General features: G+C 41.2%; 1 long non-coding RNA gene across 1 annotated transcript; it reads right to left on the minus strand.

Annotated features, from left to right (window-relative positions):
- Nucleotides 1-213: 213 nt before the first annotated feature.
- LOC122030950 lies at nucleotides 214-707 on the minus strand. The gene is made up of 3 exons (XR_006125677.1): nucleotides 657-707; nucleotides 373-452; nucleotides 214-277 (listed from the first exon to the last, which is right to left on the minus strand). It is a non-coding gene; the product is annotated as an uncharacterized LOC122030950 (long non-coding RNA).
- Between the last annotated feature and the right edge of the window lie 6,372 nt (nucleotides 708-7,079).

Below are 7,079 nucleotides of genomic sequence, written 5' to 3' on the forward strand. Positions count from 1 at the left end.
TACCTCAAAGTCTTTACGAATGATTTTGTCCATGTTGCAAAGGGTGAGGATCTTGAATCTGGTTCTCCAAGTTTTGCTGCCTTGTGTCATCTCCATCTTCAACTCCAGCAAGGTTTCTGGCTTCATTCTGCTGCTAACTCTGATTAAGTTGGACCGAGAGTAAAGTTCTCCTAGCCCTCCATCTTAAATACTCAATGAGCGAAGAGTTCATACTGATTAAAATACCAACCCCAGTAAATGAGGAAAGTAAAATGGAGAACACAGGGCTTACTCCTAGCTGCAGAATCAACAAGGGGATTTTCAACTTCTGTATTAAAAATTAAACAAAAAATTTAGGCTACCAAATCCATCTGACGAAATGCAGCACCTTACCACACTATAGAAAACATGAGCAAAGAGGATCACAAGTGCAAATTGGAACGATGCATAGGCCCAAATGTAGCTCTGGCTCACTGTATATAAAACACTCAAATTCATGGTTTGACATAAAGCATTGTAAAAAACACAGATTCAGTACAACAATGTGGCAATCACACACAACACTATTAAGGTTTGTTGTATGATAAAAAAAATGGATACTGAATATATGAAAGCTAATAGAAAATATTGGAAGAACCTGAAATTGCAAAACCATAGGAAGAGAAAGATGAAATTACCCATCGTTGAAGCTATCATGGATGCGAGAAGACCTAGAACACAAGCAAATGGCAAAGATACGGCAAGAGCATGGGGACCCAATTAACTAACCTGTTAGAATAAAGTTTTAGTTGAAAGTAAATGTAAACTCATGAGACTAAATTGAACAACTGTGTTGGAAATCATTAAAAAATCAAAAAATAATAATAATACAAATTGTATTTGAAAGTTGAATAATCTTACTAAGAGTTGCTCCAGGAAGTAGAAATAGGCAAGCATGCTGACCATGACAAGAATAGGGACGTCTTGCAATACCCTGTCATGAAAATGAAGAAATACCAGTTAAAACTAACATATACCCAAAGGTCAAAGGTGTTGGGTTTTTCGGGCCGCGAAAACTGCTTTTTCACATCACGGAAATCCTGAATCACCCTAGCCAACGGATCTCATGCGAAGAAAAATTCGAAAACATACGAGTACGAGTTACAAAACTTCTAGATCTACATGATGAAGATCTTTACCCTTGTTGCGTGCCCTTTTGCGTATCCCGCTCGTCCTCGGTACGCCGGATCTCGAAGTTATCAATGTAGACAACTCTCTACACGTATCCACACGAACACACTAGGTGGAGGTGACCAAAAACCAAGGTGTGCTAACACCTATGTGGTTCGGCCAAGGAAGGAGGAGAGGGAGAGCTTGAGAGGAAGAAGATGTAATAATACCACTTGAATGAAAAATGAATCCATTTCATTCAAAAATGTGGCCGGCCACTTCTCCATGTGTAACCCCAAATTAATTGCATTAATTGCAATTAATGTGAAGCCATTAAAGAGAATGGCTTTGTAACTTCCATGAGGTGGCACCCATGATGATGTGGAGTAACATCATTGGTCCACATCAATGCCAACTCACCAATGAGGTGGCATAAAGTCAAGTCAAACTTGACTTTTAATCTTCCTCTCAAGTCAAGTCAAACTTGACCAAATCTCTTCCATGGTTGATCGAATCCAACCATTTGATTCAAGCCAACTTAATATAATGAATCTAATTCACTTAATTAAATTGATTCAATGAGTCAAAATCTAAATTAGACTCATTGAACACATGAATCAACTTGAGTCGGACTCAAGTTAGCCCAATTAGGATTACTCTTAATCCAATTTGATTCATCAAATGAATCTAATCCTCTTGGTTCATCATATGAACCTAATATCCATTTAATTGTCCTTAGTGTGTGACCCTATAGGTTCTTGTAACGTTGGCAATGCCCTAAACCCATTTAGGAGCATAAGTAATGAGCGGTATCTAGCAACACATCATTACTACCCAAGTTACAAGAATGTCGAGATCCGACATCACCTTGTGACTACTAATTGTGACTCCTCACAAAATATGACAAGTGTCCTTCTATCCTAGACATCTAGATTGATCAATATGAGGCATAGACCGTGTCATCCTCTAATCAATCAAAATCTTGAAATCCAAGTAGACTCACTAAATCAAATGAGCTCAATATCCCATATTGACTCATTTGGGCATGGCCATGCACTTCGTGGTCTCACTCTATCAAGAATACCGATGTCTCTCTCATCATATAGGAGGGATAGATCCCATCTACATCACTCACATCCCTCTGCATAATTTGTTATATACCCAGTAATCGCCTTTATAGTCCACCCAGTTACGGGTGACGTTTAACGAAACCAAAGTACATAACTCCTTATGTAGGGATCTATGGTGACTTCAGATCTAAGGACTAGTAGTTATACTAATAGCCACATGAGAAAGTATATGACACTCATATAACGATCCATGATACTTTCTCATGGCGGGTCATTCAGTATACATTCTCTAATGTATACCCATGTGTCAACTTGATATCTCTATATCCATGACTTATGAGATCAAGTCATCGAGTTGACCTACATGCTAGTCTTATTGCATTATCATTGTCCCTGAATGTTAATACTCAACTAGGAATGATTAAGAGTAGTGTTCCCTATATCATCTCACTATCGGTTCAACTAACCGATTGATATAGGTGAGAACCATCTACTCAAGGACATTATTATACTTAGTTTATTTGACACCAATACAAGTAAGTATAATAACCAAAATCTAAATGCCTTTATTTATATAGAATATGATACAATAAGTCCAAAAATACAATCATAAAATGATTGACTCTAGGGCTCTAGCTAACAATCTCCCACTAGCACTAGTGCCAATCAGTGTAGGCTCTAAGCCCAAATGACCTAGTGTGACCATCATGCTTCTTCTGTGCCAAAGCCTTGGTCAAGGGATCTGCGATGTTAGCCTTTGTAGGTACTCTGCAAATCTTCACATCTCCTCTCTCGATGATCTCTCGAATGAGATGGAAGCGCCGTAGTATGTGTTTGGTCCGCTAGTGTGAGCGAGGTTCCTTCGCCTGTGCTATAGCTTCATTGTTGTCATGATAGAGCTCGATGGGGTCAGCAATGCTAGGAACCACCCCAAGTTCAGTGATGAACTTGCGGATCCAAACTGCCTCCTTTGCTGCCTCTGATGTAGCAATGTACTCGACTTCTGTTGTAGAATCAGCTACTGTATCCTGCTTCGAACTCTTCCAGCTGACAGCACCATCATTATTGCAAAATACGAACCCCGACTACGATCTATAGTCATCCTGGTCGGTCTGGAAGCTAGCATCACTGTAACGCTTTATAGCTAGCTCATCATTGCCTCCATATATCAAGAAATATTCTTTAGTCCTTCTTAAGTACTTAAGAATATTCTTGACCGCTATCCAGTGACTCTCACCTAGATCTGACTGGTATCTGCTCGTCATGCTCAAAGCATTCGAGACATCAGGTCGAGTACATAGCATGGCGTACATGATTGATCCTATGGCTGAGGCATAAGGGATATGATCCATGCGGTCTCTCTCCTCTCTAGAAGAGGGACCTTGAGTCTTCAAAAGACTCACGCCATGTGACATCGGCAGAAATCCCTTCTTGGAGTTCTGCATGGCAAACCGAAGGAGTACCTTGTCAATGTATGTACTCTGACTTAGGCCAAGCAATCTCTTAGATCTATCTCTATAGATCTGTATCCCTAGAATGCGGGATGCCTCACCTAAGTCCTTCATTGAGAAGCAACTCCCTAGCCAGGTCTTGACAGACTGAAGCATAGGGATGTCCTTCCCAATGAGCAGTATGTCATCCACATACAATATGAGGAAGACAACTATGTCCCCTACAACCTTCTTGTAGACACAAGGTTCATCTTCATTCTTGATGAAACTAAACTATTTGATTGCATCATCGAATCGAAGATTCCAGCTCCGAGAAGCTTGCTTTAGTCCATAAATGGACCTATGCAGCTTGCATACTCTGCTAGTATGCTGTGGATCTACAAAACCCTCAGGTTGTGTCATGTACACATCCTCGAGTAGGTTTCCATTCAGAAACGCGGTTTTGACATCCATCTGCCATATCTCATAGTCATGGTAGGCTGCAATAGCAAGCATGATCCGAATGGACTTAAACATCGCTACTGGAGAAAAGGTTTCATCATAGTCAATACCATGAATCTGCTTGAAACCTTTAGCTACCAAGCGACCCTTATAGATAAGTCCATCCATGTCAGTCTTTCTCTTAAAGACCCACTTGCACCCAATGGGTTTTACCCCTTCAGGTGGATCAACCAAAGTCTATACTTGGTTGGTGTACATGGATTCCATTTCGGATCTCATGGCCTCTAGCCATTTCTCGGAATCTGGTCTCATCACAGCTTCCTGATAGGTGATAGGCTCATCCTCTATGAGCACAACGTCATCATGGTCAGACAAGAGAAATGAGTATCTCTTAGGCTGACGACGTACCCTATCAGACCTGCGAAGAGGTAGGTCTACATGAACTGGTTGTTGTTCCTCATCTCTTTGTGAAACAACATCATCCACAACACTTTGTGGTTCCAGTTCAATTTCCATCGAGGCATCAGTGCTATTGTTCGCATCTTGAACTTCTTCAAGATCGAACGCGCTCCCACTAGTCTTTCTAGAAACAAAGTCCCTTTCTAGAAAGACCCCAGTCTTTGCCACAACTACCTTGTGCTGACTGGGAATGTAGAAGTAATATCTTAAGTTTCCTTGGGATATCCAATGAAATAGCACTTGTCGGATTTGGGTCCTAATTTGTATGAGACTTGACGTCGTACGTAAGCCTCACAACCCCAAATCCTCATGAAAGACACCTGGGCATCTCTCCCAGTCCAAATCTTATATGGTGTCTTTATCACGGCCTTGGATGGAACTCAGTTGAATATAAAAGCTGCCGTGTCTAGAGCATAGTCCCAAAGGTATGTCGGAAGATCTGTGTGACTCATCATCGATCGTACCATATCTAATAGGGTACGATTCCTCCTTTCGGATACACCATTCCACTGTGGTGTTCCAGGAGGAGTGAGTTGGGATAGAATCTCACACTCAGCTAGATAGTCACGGAACTCATGGCTAAGGTATTCTCCACCTCGATCGGATTGAAGTATCTTAATACTCTTGCCAAGCTGGTTCTGTACTTCATTCTTGAATTCTTTGAACTTTTCAAAGGATTCAGATTTATGTGTCATCAAGTACACATAACCATATCTACTGAAATCATCAGTAAATGTGATGAAGTACTTGTAACCACCTCTAGCAGCAACATTGAAAGGGCCACATACATCACTATGTATGAGTCCTAACAAATCAGTTGCTCTCTCACTGTGCCCACTAAAGGGAGTCTTGGTCATCTTGCCTCGTAGGCATAACTCGCATACCTCATATGATTCAAAATCAAATGAGTCCAGCATACTATCCTTATGGAGCTGGGATAAGCGCTTGTCATTTATATGACCTAAGCGACAGTGCCAGAGGTAGGTTTGGTTCATGTCATTTGACTTGAACCTCTTGGTATTTATGTTATAGATAGGGCTCTCTAGGTCTAGAAAATAGAGTCTGTTTATCAGAGGTGCACTACAATAGAACATATCGTTTAAATAGACGGAATAACATTTGTTCTTTATAGTAAACGAGAAACCTTTCTTGTCCAAACAAGAAACTGATATAATGTTCTTAGTTAATGCAGGCACATAACAACAATCGACTAACTCTAGTACAAGCCCAGAGGGCAGAGATAGAAAGTAAGTCCCTACAGCAACAGCAGCAACCCGTGCTCCATTGCCTACTCATAGGTCTACCTCGCCCTTTGTCAATGCCCTACTATTTCTCAGCGCCTACACATCAGTACAAATGTGAGAAGCACATTCAGTATCTAATACCCATGATGTAGAAATAGATAGATTGACTTCTATAACATATATACCTGAAGTGGAAGTCTCACTTCGCTTCTTCTTAAGATCCTCCAAGTATACCTTGCAGTTCCTCTTCCAGTGCCCGGTCTGACCGCAGTGGAAGTAGGTAGCATCCTTGGCGACCCCTCCTTTAGGCTTCAGTGCCTTGCCTTTGCCCTTGGCTTGAGACTTTCCCTTGCCTTTGGGCTTGCCCTTGCCCTTATGTTTCTAAACCATCAGAACAGTGTTGGACTTAGCCTTCTTAAGGTTTAGCTCAGCAGTTCTCAACATGCTAAGTAGCTCGGGCAGTGGCTTTATAATCTCGTTTATATTGTAGTTTAGAACGAATTGACTGTAGCTATCCGGCAAGGATTGCAAGATCAGGTCAGTAGCCAGCTCTTGGCCAAGAGGAAACCCCAACCTTTGTAGGTTCTCTATGTACCCAATCATTTTGAGTACATATTGGCCTACAGGAGCCCCGTCTGACATCTTGCACTGAAACAGTGCCCTTGAGATCTCAAATCTCTCATGCCTCGCTTAACCTTGATACAGTTGACGAAGATGTTCAACCATATCGTAAGCGCCCATTAACTCGTGTTGCTTCTGAAGCTCAGAGTTCATGGTCGCGAGCATTAGACAAGACACATCTAATGCGTCATCTTGATGCTTCTTGTAAGCATCTTTGTCACCTCGCGGGGCATTGGCAGGAGGAGCCTCCGGAATGGGCTGCTCCAGAATGTACAGTTTACGTTCCTGAGTGAGAACTATTCTCAAGTTCCTGTACCAGTCCAGGAAGTTTGCTCCGTTGAGCTTGTCCTTTTCAAGGACAGATCGCAGGGAGAAAGTGTTCATATTCGACGTCATGGTAATCTACAACAGAAATAAAAGCAGAAATAAATATCATATTCTTAATCATTTAATTAGGCATTTAACTAAATGATGCTCCCACTGAATTCTATAATTCATGTGGGACAAGATCCACATCATACTAACCCTTGAGTTAGCTTTGGCTAATACGACCAAGACTTAGTATGATCGGTAGGTAACGATTACCAATTACATCTCTATGCAACTCTTGTTTATAGGATGAAATCCATATTTATATTAAAACTCGAGTTAGCTTTGGCTAATAC

This window comes from Zingiber officinale, chromosome 11A (assembly GCF_018446385.1).
Source record: "Zingiber officinale cultivar Zhangliang chromosome 11A, Zo_v1.1, whole genome shotgun sequence".
NCBI classification, from domain to species: domain Eukaryota; kingdom Viridiplantae; phylum Streptophyta; class Magnoliopsida; order Zingiberales; family Zingiberaceae; genus Zingiber; species Zingiber officinale.